Raw genomic sequence first — 21,083 nt, forward strand, 5'->3', positions numbered from 1 at the left:
TTGTAAAATTAAAATCATTCAAAGTATACTTTGCTTCTGAGTTCACAAAATTTCCATAAAGTTTCAGTGCTTCTATGGTTTTCTTTTCATACTATCAGCAATTTCTGGACTCCGGAAAACTTTGGGTCTACGTGTTATCCTTAACTGAAAGACACCATAAAAGCTGAATGAACCCTATGATGTTATATTCTTCAGTTCTAACCTGGACTACAAAATTGTTGTTTGTCTATAAGCTGTGCTGCCTTGTATGCTATATTTGATGCATTTCTTGAAACTGTAGATGCTGAAATTATGTACAGAATTAATCTCATCTGATTTATACTGTCTGAAAATTAAAGCGACTCTTTTAAACTGGTTAAAGTGGAGTTCCAGGACAAGGTGAGGTGTGAGACTCTTTCTGGAGATGTTTTTCTCTCTCTTTCCAGTAAAAGAAAGGGACTTTGGCTGGCATGCTTAACCTAAACATTATCTCTTCTCTTTCTGAAACTGGCCTCCTTATGTTTAGCTTCTGTAACTCTTTGCATTCTTTCTGTTGTCTGTCTTTGAACAGAATAGTGCATTGCTTGTTGTTTCTCTTTGCAATTTGTTTTTAGACTAGCATACTATTTAATATGTCTCTTACCTCTTTCCCGAGCGAAGAAGGTCACTGGGTTTCTTCAGTGCAGAGAAGCTCCATGGAGCCAGCTGACTGCTTTTTGTGGGACCAGGAAAGAGTCAGGGGTACCTCCTCGAGGCAATTCTCAGCAGAGCTCATAGGACAGGTCATAAAAGTATTTCAGATGCAAATATTCTACTCGCAGTTGCAGTTGTATAATTGAGGGGACTACCTCCTGATTTAGAGATGTGAGAACAAAATGTAACCCTGTTAACTCAGCTGTTCCTAGGCAGTAGGAATGTCAATTATGCGTAGCTTGGCCCTGGATAATTAGACAACCAACTTCTTGTTAACTGCTAGTAGGAATCAATTCTTTGCATAGTCCTAATTTGTTGTACTTCACAGAGAAGGCAAACCAGACTCATGATTAGTTTTATTCTCTGTAAGCCTTTTCAAGTCATAGGATGAAATAAAGTTATGATCGAGTCTAAAGATGGACATGGATCAAGATGATTTTTTTTCTCTATCTCATGAAATGGAGTATTAAGAAAAGGTTACCATCCATTATTAGTTTAGGAAAGAAGAGTCATGTTGAAAAATACAACAGAAAATAAAGGGAAAGTTATAGTCTGCAGTAGGTGGAAACCATTTCAGTTCTTCCCAGTTTGTTAGAAAATATCTTTGCCTCTCTCATCATCACCTTTCATTCCCCCTACTCTCAGCTTATATTAAAATATTTACTGAGGCTCTTGCCTAAAACCACAGCAGCTAAATCACTTTAGTATGGGCTGAATTTGCAACAGGATTCTTATAATTTGTGCCCAGGGACTGAAAAGAACTGTGCATTATTATGCAAGTGGCATATGTAAAGTCAGGCTAAAGCATAAAACAAATAGGAAAAGAAAGGAATTCACTCCTGGACATGCCTAAGAATTGACACAATAGTTTTCTCTGAAGCTATTCTGTCACATTGTGAAGTACATGCTTGGACCATTTTAAAAGTTGTTATTATTTACTCAAGAGACTGTAACAGCTCTGAAGCTTGCTGCAGCATTTATTCAACAGACCAGCTCTGTATTTTTGGTCTATCATGTAAATATGTATTTGAGCAAGTCTAAAAAGGCATATTTCACTCAATGGACCACAGTGGCTCCTCTGGACCCTGTTATTGTTGTACAGTATTTTGTAGTATGTTGCAGTTCCCATATTAATACAGACAAATGCATCTCCATGGTGTACTCTTTCAGTATGCTCAAAGGACTGATTCCCTTCTAACCACTCAGGTGCTTGTGTGGAAAGGGAAATTGCTCCAAGGAGCATTATATTGTGCCAAGCTTTTGTCTTTCTCTTAAAAAGAGGGACCTGCCTTTTGGAGGTGAGCAAATCAGTGGGAATTAATACCACTGTCTAAATTTTGCTGGATGATCCTATAGTTAAACTAACATGGAAAAAACACAACTTCTTCCAGTCCCCTGGTCACCCTGGCATGCTTGCCTGAAAATCTTAGTTTTCTGGTGTATCTGTGAATATCTCAATGGCATTGTCTTAAACACATGGAATTTATTGTCTTTTTAAATTAATGCAGGCACTTGACTTTTTCTTGCACTGATTCTTGTCAGCATCCCCCTGCAGAGAGTCTGCATGCTTCTAGTGACCCAAAAGGGAAGGCGGAGCAGGAAGCTGGACCATCCTGTGAAAGCCTGAGGTGCAGTGTTTGCTTCTCAAACCATAAGCTTCTCTCCAGGCTGCATAAAGGAGGAGCTCTTCTGTAAATAGCAATCACTCAAGATTACAAGTGTTTTTATCTATGCCTGGATTTCCCACAGAATAACAAAACCTGAGCTTGAGTCATTTACTTCAGAGTCTGTGACAGGACAAGTATTCTGTGTCAGCTGTGAAAACATCTCAGTTAAAAGCTGGACCAGAATCTCAGTTAATGCATGTTAGCTATGTGACCGGAAATATTTTATATTGTCATCTCTGCTTCTTCCCTTGCTTTAGTGAAATAGAATTAATTGTTGAATTTTTTTTTTATTTCTGCCTTTTTTGTTTTCTTAGCTCTCTCAAAGCTGCTGGCATTGCTGAGGCATTAACACCAGTAAGAGAGGAGTTTGCATATGCAAATTTTACTCCCTTAATTAAAATGAGCAGCACTTGATTACACTGCTGAGCCCCAGAGCTGCAAATATGTAAACAAAGGTTACATACTCAGAAACGAAAATGGAGCCCTAAGTTGTGTTTTTGTGACAGACTTTTGTTAGTTCTTAATCTTCTGTTAACATGAAGCCCAGTGCCAAATTAACTCCTTACTCATAGATTCAAGTGCATGCTGTTCCAGGAGCACACTTCGTGATTATTTTGTTTAGGTTTTAGGTTTGGGATTGTTTTGTTTTCATTTTGTATTTGCTCCTCTGACTTGGAACTCCCTTGCTTTCTGGTTGGTAGGAATAAAGAAATTAAAAGCCAGTGTAGCTTGAAGAGTGTGATGGGGCATCTAGAGAAAGTGGTTAACAGGAAAAAGAAGCCACGGTGTTTTATTTGTTTTCTAATTGTCCCCCAGTGTGTGGTCTTAGTCCTTCAAAATCTAGAGAATGCTGGCTCCAGATGTCATGAGGACATTCACTGGTGGACCTCAGAATATGATCTGTTGTGACATTTTCTCTTGTGGTAACCACCTTTCTCAAAACGCTTGTTGCTGTCCTTGCACAGTAGTCCTTAGCCTCCCTCAGCTATGTTGATACAACTGTCCTTGGTAAAGTGGATGATTCAAATGATCTGGTCACAAGAAAAACAAAAAACCCAGCAGAGCACCCTAATACTGTGTGCTTTCTCTAAAACAGATAATTTTGATTGTGTAACTCATAGCACATAACACATGACTGAGAGCCCTGGTATGATTCAGGGAAAAAATGGCTGTGGAGGGATAAACTGTGGACGAAGAATTTCTTAGGCTAGGTATACCACTGTCATGAGCATACTTTGCAGGTGGACCCTCTCTGATAAAGGCAGTAGCATTACATTTCAGTTTTCTTAAGTTTTTCTAAGCATAAACCAGTGTAACAGTGCAGAAGTTTTTCTTTCGTTACCAGCATGTGTCTTACTGAGCTGCCAAGTTCCCTTTTTGATCAGTCAGTTATCTCCCAGTTCTGACAAATAAGACCAGTCCTGGAACAGATATGGGAATTAAAAGGATACAAGATACTTACACTGGTGTAGCTCTTACAAACCCACATCTTCCCTTGGTGTTTCCTTAAGATGCCATGTATATGGTGCAAAGTAAGTGTGATACTCTTCCCTGCTGTTTTATTACACTTGCTTTGCAAGGCAGGAGTGACTGTATATGGTAGTAGTCAGTAGAGAATAAGACTGTTGTATCAGGTAAGAAGCTCTAAGGTTTTCTAAGGCTATGGTGTGATGTGCCTTTTCACATTTTTAAAAAATAATATTCCAGGGACTTTTTTTTTTTTTACATTGATCTTAATTTTAACACTTCGAGGTCTTTTCTGCTTACTGTGTATCTATGGGCTTATGAAAGATATGTAGCAAAATTCAGTATCTGCACAGATAGACGATGCCTCAGAAATAGCAAAGGCCAATGCGAATGTGTCACAAGTTTGTAAATTCCACTGACTTGTTTCACTTAAGGATAGAGTTCGGCCCGCTCTCCACAGGCAGCCTCTAATCGATTAAGCGTAACTAACTATAAAAGAACTTTTGTAAAAGAAATTGCCACAAATGTCACAGGCCAAATGAAAGCATAGTGGGCAGGACCTAAGTTCAAGGCAGATCACAACTACCCAAGTGCCTATCAGAGTACAGCCTTGGTTGAGATTTATTGCCATTAAGAAAGAGAATTTTGATGAAAAGCCACAGAATCAAAGCATGCATTCACAAACTCCATATACTGACCCAGCATAAATGCACAAATTGCTGTACTCTGATCTGACATAGACAGAGACTTCACGTCATCTGGAAAATGGATCTCTGCATTTTGCATGGTACTTAGTACACAGTCAAAGTAACACCCAAACTAGATTATTAATAGAAAGAAATGCATTTCCTACAGATGAACTAGAACCCAAACACAAAGGGCAAGTTTCTGTTATCAAGATAAAGTATCTTCTTTTGTCAGTTCCTGCATACATCACATTAACATTAATGACAGTTCCAGCCACACGCATGTGTATCTCTCATTAACACTAATGGGCAATACATGCATATAGATCTCTGGTTAATACTGATGGGAATTACATATACATGCAACACTCATTAGCATTAATGAGGGTTCTCCTGTGGATATCTAATGAACATTAATGGGAGTTACACGCATGTCTATTTCCCATTAGCATTAGTGGCACGTGCATCTCTCATTAATATTGACGGAAAATACAGGAAGCCATATCTCTCATTAATATTAGTAGGAGTGATGCACACTGCAAGGAGAAAGCTATTTCTGCCATATCCTCAATGAGGAAAGTTTGAGCTGTTAATTATATTCTAAAGCAACTTCAGTTTGTGCTGTGTTCCACTGAAATATCCAAGGTCTCCATGGCCTTGGCCACATGGCACAGGCTTCCTGCCCACATGAGTGAACTATTTCTGAAAAAGCCCTAACATTCTTTTCTTTGGTACCAGACAGCATGTCATCTCTGTGGGTATTTTTAAGCAAACTTATTTCTGAATTGCTGCTATTTCAAAGAAAAGCCTGTATATGCTTTTCACAGCATAGAGGTGGCACACACCAGCTGCTGAGTTATTGCTCATAGGCACAGAAAATTTATTGTAAGTTCTTGTGATCATAACTCCATTTTACATCATGCACTAATGCAATGTTGCATTAAACTCTGACGTGGTTCCTGATGAACGTAGTAGAGACTGAAGGTCACAGCTTCCCTTTGGAGCAAGAAAGATATTAATTTGCTAGAGTAATGAGTTTTTTATCCTTCCAGTTACAAAAGGAATAAACTTCAGTGCCCCTTTCAAAAAGTGTTCTCATACCTGGCAAACTGTTTCCATAGGCTTTTCTATAGGACTGTATTTTAGATCTCCTTTTAAACACTCGGTGTTCTTATTGCGTAGTGTCGGTGCAGAGCTTAGGGTTTCACATGATGGGGCAGCAAGGGGTCTGCTCCTGGAGAGGACTTCCCTCTCTCCATGGTTTTGGGTGTGTGCTGGAGAGCCAGGAAGAACCTGCAGCTCAGCACCAGTAGGGCACGTGGTGTGAACAGGGATAAGCAGGCAGGGCTAAGAAAGAATGATGTTCTCTCTACCAAGTTACATATATGGAGATAGGGGAAGGAAGGTGATTGTATAAAGCTCTGGCCTGGGAATCAAGTGATTTGCAATCACTTCTCACCTTCGTATCCCACTGTAGGATAAATTCTTATTTTTCTATTATTTTATATACCTACCACCTTGTACACAGGAAATATAACCTGAAATAGGATCTCGAAATGCCGTCGTAATGGCTGAGCTACAGTTAATGCTAACACTAACAGCCACATCTGATGTGTGCTTTTTAAAACAGAAAGTAATCTCTTTAGTTTTAAAAGTGCTCTTTGGTAAGATAATCTTATTGTTTTTCTCATTACTGTACAGAATTATAATATTCGTTGTTCATGCAAATTAGTTACAAAAAACAATGTTTGCAAATAAGATGAAAATTAAAGGATTATTTTTGGCAAACACAACTGTACTGTATCAGATTCCCTAAGGATGGGGGTGGTAGATGTTGCACCTTTCTGTGCCTGTACAAGAAGGCTTCCATGCGGGGAGCACCAGGCTGTGTCGCTGCAGCTGCTGCTCCATCACAGTAGCCTTTTGCAGACAGGGAGAGAGAGTGTCAGAGCAGCTTTGACTCCCACAAGAGTTGTGCAGACAAACCGCTTCGCATGAGCCTTTTCCACCTGCCCCAGCTCTGCCCGTGCGGCAGCTCACGTTGAGCAGTCTTCTGGGGCATATTGGTTCCTCATCATTAGAATACTGTAAGACATGTCACTGCTTTCTTTACCAGCAGATGTTTAACTGCTGGGCTTCCTGAACCCAGTGGGGTCTATATGGGCCTTGTATATAATCTACTTCAATTTGCTTGAAAATCAACACATTTAGATATAGCAAGCATAACAGCATAAAACTCTTCATAAGCACAAACATACAGATTCAGACATCTGCTTGCATAAGACACACACACACACACATACTTATCTGCACTCACATTCACCCATCCTGGAAAGTCTAATGTGGGAAAGGTGATTCTAGTGCTAAAGGGTGACAGATGTCAGAAGACATCAAGGAAAATCACAACAATAATTTTCTGTCTGGCTACAGCGGCATTAAAGATTCTAATCTGTAACTACAGCTTTCACTTATAATTCAGAATTCAGCTGCTAAACAAAGTAAATAATTTATCAAGTACAATATGTTCTAACTCTGCAGCTTGCAAAAGCTTTAGCCATACCTTTGTTTCAAAGAGTCACCAAATGGTGGAAACGTCAAGCTCTTCCTTAAAGTGCATCTTCCTCAATTCCCTTGGTAGATAGCACTGATTTTTTTTTTTTTTCCTAAAGATGTTTTATTGTTTTTCTACTTTTCATCAGGGTGGGGTTGCCATGGCAATAAAGTAGGATGTCTTGCTGGATTTCACCTTTGCTGTCTTGCTTCATATGGTTCTCTCTCCTCAGAGCAAACATGGTGGACGCAATGCACATACAGATGTCTGATTTCAGATTTCTTTCTCAAGTGTGCTTGGCAGCTGCTCTCCTGAGACGGGCAAAGCAGCACTTCACAAGCAGCACTTCACTTTACATTCATCCTCACACTCTCTAGTGGCCACCATCACATCTCCCTTGCTTTGTGAACTCTCTTTTAAGATGGACAAAGCTTTTCATGAAAGCCTTGCTTCCATTGTTAACAGAAACTTTTGTTTAAGCATTTCAGTTAACTAGATGACCAAATCAATTCTCCTTCTCTTGAAGTTAGTTGAGGTTAAGTGATGAAATATGCCACAACAGAAGCTGAAAATATCTATCTCACATCTCAGCAATATGCCCAGAGCTAAGCCAGTTACCAGATTTAAGAGGCTGGGTTTAGGTTGTGACACTGCCATCATGATTCCATCCCTGAACTGGGTCTCTCCCTTCCCTCTTAATCTTTATTGTCATCCCAGTTTTCCCAGTTAAACTTCTAGGACGTATCCCAGGAGAGGAAAAAAATAAAAAATAAAAAATTCTAACTTTACATCACTCACTGGGATTAAAAGTTTTCATTTTATATATCTCTCCTGCATCTTTCAAAAATAGATTACAAATCTGTTATCTATATCTGAATTTCACAGTGGTAGCATCTCAGAAATTCAGATGAAAAGGGGTAGTAAATGCAAACTTAAGTCACAGTCCTTCAGTTTGAACTTTGCAGATCAGTTCATCTCTCCTTATGGAGCACCACCAGTGGAAAGGGCTAATATTTCAGGGTACACTAATGAATAATGCATGCCAAGAAAGTACAACTAATATAATCAGAATTTAAAACTCTGTATCCCAGAAGCTGTATGACACAAAAGAAATAAAATAATGCATATAATTTTTTACTGCAATCTGAATTTTTTCCCTTTAGTGTTTTGATTTCTCTTTGCAATTCAATCAAAGTAAAATAGCGATGTATTACATGAACGCCTGTGGATCAGCTACAATGCCTTTCTTCACTGCTTTTCAATACTCTGCTTGTGATGGCTAAGCTGAGAAAATATTTCCTGATTTTCCAGTTCAAGGTTTTATCCTCTGCTTTCTTTCTGTCTTACTTGCTAGAGTTGCATTAAGTTTTTCTTTGATTTTACTAACATTGCCCTGGCAGAACATCAGTGTCATTTTAAAGTATCACTATAATATTTGCTCTTCTGACTACATCGGTCTCTGATTTCCAGTCCCACCTTTTTTCTTGAGCAGATACTATTAGTATCATTATTATTCATACATTATAGCACTCAAGAGACATGAGCATTGTCTAGCTTTTCCATTTAGTCAATGTCTTAGAAAACTTACAATCTGGGTAGAAGACAAAAAGCAACACAAGGATATCAACACAGATGGGAAAAGGGTGCAAGGACACTTTGCATGCTAAGTAACCATCTCAGCACTGTGATATTTTCTCTTACTTGTGGTTACCATAAGAGGTTGGCTTGCCAGATGAATGGATGCTAGCAATTGATTTATTTATTAAGAAGTCACTCAGAAGTTTGAACAAACTTTTCTGTGATATGTGAAAATTTAGTGCGCATTATTTTGCTGAACTGGAACTTCTGTTTTCAGCACAGTAGTAATGGCCTGCAAATACAGCTTCGCTGCTGCAGTTGTGATAAGGACTCCCTGTACCTTACAAGACAGACTCTGTTTACTATTTCTGCCCCAAATGAATACTGCTAAGCATGGTGTGTCACAGCTACAGTCATAATCATGGTTGTAGAGCAAGCTGTGCTTTACCAGCTTCTCTTCAGGTCGCTTCTCAGGGCAGAGGCCAAGCTTCCTGCCAATCATTTAGACAGGACCAGGCAATCTTGTGCCTTATAAACCAGACCTCAGCCAAGTTTACTAACACATGAAGCCCGGGTTCACCTGGTAACAGTAAGCCTTTCCTTAGAGCAGTTGTGACAGTGCCTGATTATAGTGACCTAAAAGAAGGTTCTGCACAAAAACCCAGTGTTCATTCTGTCACTTGAAATGTGCAGCATGTGTAGGTCCCTTGTCCTGGAAACTGAGCTGCAGCTGCTGACTTGCTGCTATTTTAAGAATGCATCAAACCCCAGGCAGCAAGAGAGAAGAATATCAGAATGTTTTGAAAGGTTTTACATTGCTTAACATTTTTATCAGGAAGATTTCAAAGTATTTTGTGTATTACTATTATCCTCAGGTTACATGGTGAGACTGAGACAAAGTACAGACCAGGTACTTCCTCAAATCCATGTGAGAGTTAAGTGATGAAATCAGGAATGGGACCCCCCACCTTGGCTTTACGTTAAATCTTGTAACTATCACATAGCTCCATGTCATGTACATTTCTGGTATTTATGATTCTAATTCAGCTGTACTCTTTGCCATCTAATTCGATGACAATATGTACATTTGGGAGGAAAAAAAAAAGAACAAAAACAAAGCCTATTTTTTGGGCAATCCATGTGTGCTGTTTATCATCTAAAATGCATTTAGTATGAAAATTTGATGGCTCTTGAAGATATCTTCCTCGACTCTTTGCTGAGCCTGCCAAGAACACTGATAATTAACAGAAGTAATTTTTGTGACAGAAACAAAAAGGCTGACCATATGTTTTAGTCATAGTCCTATACCATTTCTCTAAAAAAAAAAAAAAAAATGGAATTTCAACCTGCATTAAGAAGCATCAGAATTGAAAACATGGTTCATTACTTATTATGCTTACACTGAATTAAAGCAGCATTTAGCTTTTATGTTCAATTGCATTATTGGAAACACCTCGTGCTATTTGATTAACAAATTTTTATAGGCCTGAGGACACAGTTGGCTGAGTTGGGGTGTTGAAGTATATTACAGTGTGGTATTGCTTGTGTGTCAGCACATGAGCTCTATCCATAGCTGATTCAAATGTGAAAACGCATGAGCCAGATATCAGCTTTGTCATGTGTACAATAACCATGATGTTTGCAATATCACATTACAGCAGAGGTTTAGTCAGGTACTGTTATATTCCCCAAAATTTGTATAACATTTAAAAAAAAAAAGGTGCCTCAGATTGCCTTATTCTGGGGAAAAAAAAATCAACACCTGCAGCACAGGGTGATTCTTTGCTACTGAGGGAGAAAAATTCTCATAGGCTTCACTGCTGTAGAATAAAGAATGACTCTTCCTAAGACAATAAATACTCAGTCACCCTTTAATTCTCTTTCTCCCCCTTCTGCTGAGATGCCCACTAAGTCTGGTAATTGGCAGCGGTCACCCATGGCAGGAGCAGCGGTGGCCTGGGAAGCACAGCCAGACCTGTGACCTCCTTCTTCCAGCTGCTACAAACTGCCCGTTTAGGAGGATAATTCCAGCTCCTTTCTGCTGGCCTGTGGTGAATTCAAATTCCTATCCTAAAAGGAAAAGCCTGTGTAAGGGCCATAACAAACTTTAAATGCATTTATTTTAGGACACTTTTAGTAGAGGGCAAGCAGAGATGAGTATAAGACTTTGAACCCAGCAGATCACTGCTGTTCAAACAAACAGTGCATATCTAACCTATAATTGAAGATAGGTCATGGTATCTTATTTCTTGTGGGTACTATAGTACCCACAGGTAGTCAAAGAGGCAGAGGAGTTGTGATATTAACAAAATTCATATGCTGATGCCCCAAAGCTCTTTCATGTAAGAACAGAGTTCACCATTTGTCTGTGGAATAGACTGAGAACCATTTCAGTGCACATTGTCCTCTTAATCTTCAGCTGTGTGTCATCTTTAACATCAGCCACTCTCTTTATTTTTGTATCAGAGTAATTCCCTGAAAAGGGATACAATGTTAATAACCTTAGTAGTTTTGCAAGTTGCAGACAATTACTTGTAAATGCTTTAATTACCTTGCTAAATAGTATCAATAAGCAAATATCTGTTGCCTAGAAAGTGGTTCATAGAAATGAAAGAGAGCATCTATATGCATTTGTCACTGCAACAGTATCAAACAGATGAGCTTTGAATGTTCTTGTTTTCAGAAATTTGATGCAACGCAGTTTACAACAAGCAAGAAAAAAAAACCCTCCTTTCTGATTAAACAGTATTGGGAAGAGCAGGTTAGCCATTGATTTCTATGCTCTTTTTGGAAACAGTCAATGTGAATACAACACTAATTCAAATCTGAAGGATTTATATTTGTTAATTTTGGAGTAGACCAAACCCGTATTTCTTGCCAACCACACTGCTCAACCTGAGGGAGAGTGGGACATTTTTGCCACTGTCAGAAACCTAGAAGTGGTCTCTCTGAAAACGTAAACCAGTTTGTATCATCACAACAGACACGGGAAGTTATATCAGTGAGGGCTATAACTTCAGTCAAGCATCTCAGAGCCAAATCAGACAAACTCTTTAGTGACAAAAATTCAGCATTAGTGCAAATACCACTAGTTATAAAATAGTGAGGGGCAAAAAAAGACATGCTGTATAGGTGAAATCTCAGTAGATGGATTCATTTTTTTCCATGAAGCATTAGCAAGGTTTTAAATAGCAGCTGCAACCTGCATATTAAAAATGCCCATGTGTATAATACATGAATAAGGGCACCTTGGCCAAATACATTATGAAACAGAACTGTCATCTTTACCCCCTTCACAATCACACTTTTGCTTGCTTATATGAATAGGCAAGAATAGCGAGGAGCACTTAACAAAAGTTAAATTAGGCAGTGAATCAATGGATTAAAAAAATGAGCATCCTTCCACTCGTTCCTTTCTTTCCACCACTTTCTCAAATCAGGCCTTTTTTTCACAGCTCTTTATTAAGGCACAAAGCCTGGTAAATGACCATGTTTTATCCACAGCCTGACTGGGTCTTTTTTGTGATTCATTTACCTGCTGCCCCAGCAAAGACACAATCCCATCTTCATTTATATACCTAAGAGACAGTCCAAATACAGGACAGAATGTACACTACCAAAATGAGGCTGCTACATCTGCTGTGCTTGATATATGTGAAACATGGCAAAAATCTCTCTGCAGCTGTTTGTCTTTGTATTTTGGATGAGAGGATATAATAATGCACTTGCAGGGCAGGAGTGACTCACTCAATATTTCAACAAGCTATGTAGATTTTGTGCTGTGCTATTCAATAAAATACATATATTTATTTGACAAGCCATGTATTCCTGGTCCATGAGCCCATTTCAAGAAACAGAGACACTGAATTTTTGGGTCAAAGTTGTTTGACTTTTTCCCTTTTTGTATTGATTCCCTGTGTAACCATTATTCTGCAGTGCTCTCTGTAGGAAGGCTGTCAATTCAGTGTTATAATGATGCAATTGTTCATGTTAGAATTATTTTTAAAAAAATATATAAATATATAGTGGTGAGTTTTCTGGTAGAGGTGGCTCTTGTCTATGACACTGGTTTTTAGCTCTCAAGTGAGTGGAACAATGTACAGCTCCAAGTGACAAAGTTTATGAATTGCTGTTATCAGTGAGAGCTTGCTGCGAAAATGAAGTGCGTGTCTACACTTCTATTTTATATTCCATGGAAATTAAAACCATTTTAGGCCCTGCATGCAGGCCTTTACAGATATCTGAACTGTATTTTTTCCATCTGACTCATGGGTCTGTGAGGTCTTTAAAGCACTTTCATATGCAGAGAGATTTTTTAGGCTATTTTTGCTGAGTATACTTTGAGTATACTTAAGCCCTTCTTTGTAACAGAGGCTGGGCACACAAGGAAAAATGTTCCTGCTGGACAATACTTTACAATTACAGAAAGAACAATGATTAGAAAATGGAAATCCCTTCCTATTGTAAGCACAAACAATTTCTAAATAGGAGCAGCTTCTTACCCGTGTTTATTACATTTCATCGTAATTAAGGAAATCTGGTTTGCCCCTTCATATGTGACCTTGACAAATCATGTAATCTTGGCAACCCTAGATTTCATATGGCCCCAGGGTTGAACAAAAGCCTCAGGATTCACACAGTGGCAGGGCAGACTCCTCAGCCCTGCACAGGCTGGGTGTGCTCAGTGCCAGAGCAGTAGCTGGCGGTGAGGACAGAGCAGCAGAGATCATTAGTGACCCTGTAAGACAACACTTCGTACCTGGGAACAAATATCAGTACTGCAGGGGAAAAAAAAAAAAAAAAAAAAAAAAAGAAAAAAAATAAAAAAAAAAAAAAAAAAAAAGAAAGAAAAAAAGGGTAAGATCACTAAAATGGCAGAGCTACTCTGCTTAAAGGAAAAATAAAATCAGCAAACAAAAGCATTGGCAAGTAAAGGACTCCAGGTTTGTTGCTACCTACCTCCAGTGGAGATTTCGCTGTCCTTGTATTGTGCGCTGTCCTATTATACTAAGGACGTGAAATTAAATTTCCTTTCTTTTCCAGGACTATTTGCAAGCTGCTCCTGAGTACTGTATCAAGACACGCTTCTTACTTGGAAATGGCTGCCAAGTTCCTGTTTAAAATAGTCAGATAATAGTTAGCAAAAACATTTTTTTCTGGCTGCCTTTTCATACCCCTATGGAGATAAAAGGGGGGATGTGTGTGAAAAACTCTGAAACCTCTCAAGACACAGCCCTTTTGTGGGAAGGTTGGAATAGTCTTTTCAGGGCTTCCTCTTTATTTTGATAATTTTTAGAAATATAGATTAGAACAGACTAAAGAAAGGGATGAGAAAGCCTAAAAGGAAAGCATGAAACAATATTGAAATGATGTGTTACTTCATTCTTGCCTGAAGGCATGCTGAATTCATAAAGAGAGTCCCCCAGGACATTTCACAGTGTGGTGTACACAGCCTGCTTCCCTGACAGGTCATTACTGCATATCATGCTGGGATACAGTACACGGCACGCTGGGGGCTGCTTTACCTGCCTCGCTCTGAGTGCAGCCCCTGTAAACAAAAGTCGAGGACTCCGTCTTTGGAATCCCAAATGTCCTGGCAGACTCACAAGACAACAGGTGGTTGATTTGCACTACAAGACAGAGCTGCCGGAAAAAGTTGTCTTGAATTCAGAGGGCTTATGGACAGGCTCTTTGCGAAACCAAACTGTGTGACATGGCTGGCTTGTTGAAGGACTCCTTTCTGACTTCATGCAAGGCAGCAGCCTCTGAGTGACTGAAAGGAATTCATTAAAAAGGGGGAGAGAGAGCAGAAGAGCAAATACAGAAGAATAGGAGGGCTGCATGTAAAATACATAATAGAGACCCATTAGGATGGGTGAAACTGTGAGGAAAAGATACTTCATTAGTGGGATACGGAGAAGGCACACCTCACGCTAGCAGAGAAACTGCCTTTCTGTGTTGTGTGGTCTTTCTCAGATGCGAAAATCTGTTGTTTGTCGTGAGAGTTTTGTATGGCCATTTTGAAACCTAGGCTGGCTCCTCCAGGTGTGCAGGAGGTGTTGGTGACGCCAATGACCCTGAAGAGGGAAAAAGTCCCCCCAGACCATCTTCTTCTGGCAAGAAATTATTATCTGACCCTGGCCCACAGCCTGCCCAGTCAAGTAGTGAAGCAGAGTAAAAATCATGAGTACTTGGACATTCGTCTGAGTTTAATGATCCAAGAACTTTATCAACTTTAGGCCTTTGGAAGTTTGCATTGCTTATGCAAACTGTTAGTGAACAAAAGCTTTTTAATAGTGGCTGATGCTTATATGGATTTTGATAGCAAACCAGTCAGAATTCCTGTTTGAAAACTAGTGCAGCTGTGGAAGTTTTAGGGATACATGGAAAATGGGAAATATAATTCTACTTCTCTCCAGGAAAAATATTCAGCCTTCTGGAGGAAGGCAAAATGTTAAGGCTTTCAGACATGCTGTTTGTTTAGATCTGTTGGCATTTAGATTCAGAACCTGAAAAATGGGTCTTCTGGCAGTATTAGTACCCTCCTAAAACTAAAATACCATTTAGTAATAGTAACAGATATGCTCTCAGACTGTGGCTATGCAATGAGAAAAAAACTTCTATGCTAGATTACCAGAATTTGACTTTTGGCCAGTTAAAGTAATTAAATCCACTGCAGTCTTCCTGTAACTTTTCTGACCAATTGGATGTTGAAGTTAGTTACTTTTTGAAATACAGTAAGAAAAAACATCTAGTTAGCATCAGAGTGGGAAGTGTAGCCTGTGATCTTATTGTTCTTGTTTTAAATCTGAATGAAGCATGAATCAATAAATGATGTTTCAGTATTAGTGTGCAGAACTGAGAAAGTGTAGCTAGGGATGAAAACTAGCTAGAGGCTGCCTTGTAGTTGTTAGTAATCTACCTTGTGAAATTTCAGCTCTGTACTTTTTGTTTCTTCCTTTCTTCTTTCTCAGAAATAGCCTCAATCAATTTATTGATTTGTTTTTACCCCAAATTTTTAAATTGTAAAAGTAGTTGTGACTCCTGGTTTGGCCAGATACCATCACCTTGACAGCACTTGTAGGCTTGAATCACAGCTACCCACTGTGTTTGGAAAAGTCCTTTGGTTATGAAGGCCCTGCTAAATTGTTGGATGGGAATATCTTACTACACTTATTTGCAACACAAAAGTATGCACCAATGGCTTTCTGTGAGCTTTAATAATAGTTTCTTCTTTAGTGTTTTTAAGCCAACAACATGATAATATGATTAATAGAAGACAGAGGGTGTGGAGGATAATTAGTTTTCAATGTGGATTAATGAATAAGTGAAAGGGTCAATGCACTTATTATATGATGACATGGCTAATCAATGAATGTTCATTCTCTGTTTGACCTGCATTACTGAGTTAAATCCTGGTTCTTTTTGAGTACAGAGGGCTCCTTAGCATTGCAGCCAACCTGTTTTTTCTTCAGAAAGGCAGAAAATGGTGAATGGCCACATGGAGATACACGGCCAGTGGCTGGTACAAAGCTAAATTTCTTTGCTTGCTCTCATGGTAGTAGTGAGCAGTAACATCATGGAAGTAAACAGATGAAGAACTAATAACTCTAGAATAAAGATAAATTTAATCCTTCACAAACAAAATGTGATCAGACAAGTAAACGTGTAGTTGTGTCATGTCATGTCATGGCAAGGAATGAGGCTTCTCTGCCTCAGCTTCCACATCTGTAAAGAGAGTTGGTCCATGAAGTTTCTTGGCATCTAAAAGCTTTTTTAATTGCTCTAAAGATCATGCAAGTTTTCTTTCCAGAGAACATTTCTAATTAAAAATGGTTCCTAGACAGGACACTTTCCTTCATGCCCATTTGCTTTTGTAACATCCTATTATTTCTAACTTCTATATTCCATTAGTCTCTCAGCCCTACTCTCTTAAGTTCCTCTTCCAATGTGGTGATAGCTACTGTACCACCCTTGGTCAATGTTCAGCTACACTACATAATTCTCCTAAATGGTCTTATAAGTCAAATGGTTCTGGTGCTTAAATATTAGTATTGCTTCTCTTCCCCCCACCCTAAGTTCAATATCTTACCATCTGCCATTGCCTTTCATTTATAGCTTGTCAACCAATTTTAAATCCATGAGACAGTGCTCATTTAAAGCCCAACTGAGATTAATTTTTCAAGTGTGATTTCTGAGGCGTTGCATCTGATGTCTACTGATGCTGGATACAAGATCAAAAATTGCTCTTTGTTACAAATCTGTGACCCCCACTGTAGTCACCCTGTATTTCAGCACATATATCTAGGATCATAATTTCACTCATTGCTGTTTATTGCTCATGTTTCTGCTGTCAGCTGCTTACTTTCCTTTTTAAAAAAACCCTCACTTCCGTTATTTTCCTAGGGATTGTAATGTGATTTACCAGATGATAATTTCCACGATTACTCTTTATTCATCTTCTAAAGATCAGTGCCATCCAGCCATCTGGTGTCTCATTAGTTCTGCAAAAGCCCTAGCCTACAAAGGAAAAAAAAATTACACAGCTAATTTTAAGTATGTGAATCCTAATGATGCAAAGGAGATTGCTCATGTTTTTTGAGCCAGGCATATAGATAACTCTTGCAGGACTAGGCCATAAAATACTTTTAAAAGATTTCTTTGGTTAATCACATAAAGTAATTAGCACGAACACTGCAGTGTACTTCACACAGAAGTGCTAATAGGCCTGTATTAAGGTTTTTCCATGCATTTTTTAACCAGCTTTTCAACAATGATCTAGGCATTAGATTTTTGACAATATGAAGAGCAGTGAAAATCAGTGTTAACCTGAAGCATGTTGATGGATGCATGCTTTCAGATATGGAATGAAATGCAAAGTCTTCATCATTTCTTAACTAGCCATTTTGCTTTTTCTCTCCCTCATGGTACTAGAAGCCAACATGCCAACACAGTCAGTTTAGAATTGGCATATTAAATCTTTTTGACTTCTTCCTTAAATAGCAGACTTTCTGTCTCAAACTACTCATCCTCACCAACGCACATATAAAACCCCATCTTATTTGTATTGCATTCTGCAACCAGAAATCCCTTTTTTCTGTCTAGAAAGGTGTTACTGCAAAGGAGCAGCTATTTCCCATATCCCCTTTTCTGACTATACCTGAGACACACCTTTCAATTTATTAACATGCTGCTCAGTAAATACGTCTATCCTATACCAATTTTAGAGTGCCATTATTAAGGTGTGAAGCATTTTGTGAAAGGCAGCTTGTTATTGCTGTATATAATAAATATCCTTCAATCGCCCACTCTTTGAACTTGTGACTCATCAGTCTGGCATCTCAAATTCCCTCCTGCTAATTACAAAATACTGATCTTGCTCGTTACTACCATAATAATAACACCTATTTAGGAAGAGAATACTGCTTCTCCTGGCAAACTGCGACGTCTCGTGTTTCATTGCTTTCTGCCACTTAGTTTATTAAATCAGTTTGCACATGGCCAGTTTTCCACATGCCTCTGCAAAGTCCTGAATGTTCTTTTGTAGGCTGCTGAATTCAGACTGAGTGTTGTGGCATATGCAGGAATAACATCACTTGCTATCGTTAACTTATAGGGTCTAAGCCAGCTCAGAAATGCAGCTCAGCTATGTGTTTTGTTAAGTGATATAGGAGATAATGTATTTTTCTCTCCCTCAGTGCGGATCAGCAAAACAAAGAGAAATCAGGTACGCTTTCTCAGGACTTGCAATAAATCTGAAAGTGAAATCTTCAACACAAGTCCTCCTGAAAAGGTAACGCCTCTAAGCCAGTCATTAACTGCTGAAAAATGTTTATTACCAAAGGTAAGGGCAAATTTACCTACCTATCTCTAACTGATTTGAGGCAGCAGGGAGTATAGTTCAGGGTTGCTTTAGCTGTTTTTATATTATTTGTTTGTTATGTACATTTTGATATGAGAACTGGCACTTAACCAGTCTAGGAGAGAGGAACATCCCAAAAACAAGTCACCCAGGAGAAACAGAGAAACTGGCCTGACCCTGGAGTTGGAACTACATAGGAACATAAAAAATAAAAAAATTACTGCTTCCCCCAAACCAAAACCAAAATATAACATATCCCCAGTGGGCTCTTTAAAATGAAGAGAACAAAATCCCAAATTATTCTTATTTAATCACAATCCAGATAAGAAATAATTATAAGCAAGTGTTTGGTCTAAATACTAATATTAAATCCATTCTGCAAAGCTGCAAGTTTACATAGCTGACTGGCTGTGAAATAAACACTGGAATGAATTACTTCCACAGGTCAGGAGAGAATTTGCATGCAAACATCCTGAAAAATGAAGGAAGCCACTTTTAGACATCCTCTAGATGAAAGACATTCTGAATCCATTTCAGGTTTAGCATAACAGTCCTGATGGACCAGCATGCTCTCTGAGATAAGAAAACATAACATTTCCAGAAAGAAGAGACTTTGGTAGAAGTCAGTTCGGGATCGTGTAATTCAACATCTCCATGTAATTTCCTCTTATTTAAACCATTATTAAGAAATATCCTTCAGTTGATCACATGTGAAGCATAAGCTTCTTTTGGTATTAACTTCGACACATACAGAGCACTTGGGGGATTATATTAATTTAGGTGAATAGTACCTGTTAGTGAGCATTTGATTGCCCTCAATGCAGAAGGATTTACTCTTGTTATTGATTTGTTAGCAAATATATTGGCTGGAAATCCCCTGGTATTGCTGGTAGCTGCAGATTCCAAATTTTATTGGATTTGTGAGCAATTTTCCTCTGTGTTTAAACTTGTGACCACTTTATAAAAAAAAAAGCCCAAGAATAAGGTGAAAAACAAAAGTTTGTTTTTATTTTGCTGAAAGGAAAGCTGCTTTGTTTTGCTTTGTTTCCGGTTCTTAATTGCATTAGTGTGGCTTATGTCATGGTTACTCTTGCGACAGACATGGAACTGAGAATACATTGCCACAGGAGCCAGCAAGAAAGAAGCCATTACCTCTAATGGACAAGGGCTCATCAGGGCACATTTTGTCTCATGCAAAGGAATAGAAATCAAACCCATTTACCCTTTAGTTGCCATAAATAAGTGTATGGGCTTATGTGACTTATTTTATAGCACTGTTTCCCTCCTAAATAATTTTCCTCAGTCCTTTAGGTGGGAGTTATGAAAGCCCAGAATAAGGCAGATGGAAGCATTGCCACGCCGAGGCCAGGGCTGTGGGCATCCAGGCAGCTCCTCCTCACACACCCAGGCCCCGCACTGCCCCAGGCCTGCAGGCTGGACACCACCGGGGAGCAGGTCCAGGTGTGCCGTGGAGCCCCGCGGAGCGTGGGGTGGGGACAGGGAGTGTCTGGCATCCCTTTTCCCCTGCTGTGCTCTGGTCTTTGCCCCAGCAATCCATACATTCTTAGTCCTTGTTATCAGGTCCTCAGGAGAGGCAAAATGATTGATCTTTATCTATTCTTTGCCAAGGCGCAATCCCTCTCTCCCTACACGCTGAAATTTCTGGCAGAATATCATAGAAGTGTCAAAAATAATGAATGCAGAATTGGGCCTCTAGGACAGAAAATGTCTCCTATTTAGCTTTTCTTTAAGACTGATTCATAAAACTTGATCAGAATTAACGAGAACAACAAAAAAGAGAGTTTAATTAAACCCATATTGGGAAATGTCTAAAGAAATAAAGTGTTTCATTATGTTCTCTTATTATATCCTACAATATTCATCCAATTAAGGTTAGCACTCAAGTTATTTTTAAGATGTGGCATGAATAAGATAACCTAAGATATCATATGATTGCTCCAGCTGAGACATAATAGTTGAAAGTCATTTTTTCCAATAAAAATAACAGTGAACAGTGCTATTAATTCATGGTAATGATGCTACTGGGAGAAGCATATGACTTCCAGTGCTGAATAATCAACAAAAGTAAATTAGCTTTAAGTAACACAATGTGTGTGTACGTCTATGTGAGTGTAAATGACCTTGAAAATAAAGAATTAAGAAAAGTAAATTAAATACAGTTTTAAGCATCATAAGAATGTTTTTTTAAATTATGTATTTTGAAATGTAGTCCATATGAATTCAAGAATCCACAAGGCAAAATTAATTGTCATTCTCTTCTTAGATATTTTAAATAAAATGCACAGATGTATACTTCTACCGGAAACCTCTCCAAATTTCAGCTTTATCACATGAAGAAATACAGTTTGTGATCCTTTCATTTTGACTTCTAACTGAACCAAATCAGAAACAAAAATTAAATAAATCTGCAATTTTTTATCCTTTGTCTTTCAGTCCTCAATGTCCCTTTCATGTGGGCTGTATTTAAAGCGAAAGCATTTATCTCCATTTTAGACATTTTTGATAAGCCTTTTCAAGCTGAGTTAAAACATTCAACTTCTTAACTTAGGAAATTCTTTTTTAGCTGTATTTATCTGTTA

The 21,083-nt window shown here is 38.6% G+C and overlaps 1 long non-coding RNA gene across 1 annotated transcript in view; it reads right to left on the minus strand.

Moving 5' to 3' along the window:
* LOC102087140 (uncharacterized) overlaps positions 1 to 21,083 on the minus strand; it is a 45,432-nt gene that overhangs the window by 16,035 nt on the left and 8,314 nt on the right. The window contains exons 2-3 of the long non-coding RNA XR_010474350.1: positions 13,581 to 13,734; positions 623 to 13,399 (exon numbers count right to left, since the gene is read on the minus strand). This is a non-coding gene — a long non-coding RNA (uncharacterized LOC102087140). The remainder of the gene's footprint in view (positions 1 to 622; positions 13,400 to 13,580; positions 13,735 to 21,083) is intronic.

This window comes from Columba livia, chromosome 8 (genome assembly GCF_036013475.1).
Source record: "Columba livia isolate bColLiv1 breed racing homer chromosome 8, bColLiv1.pat.W.v2, whole genome shotgun sequence".
NCBI lineage: Eukaryota > Metazoa > Chordata > Aves > Columbiformes > Columbidae > Columba > Columba livia.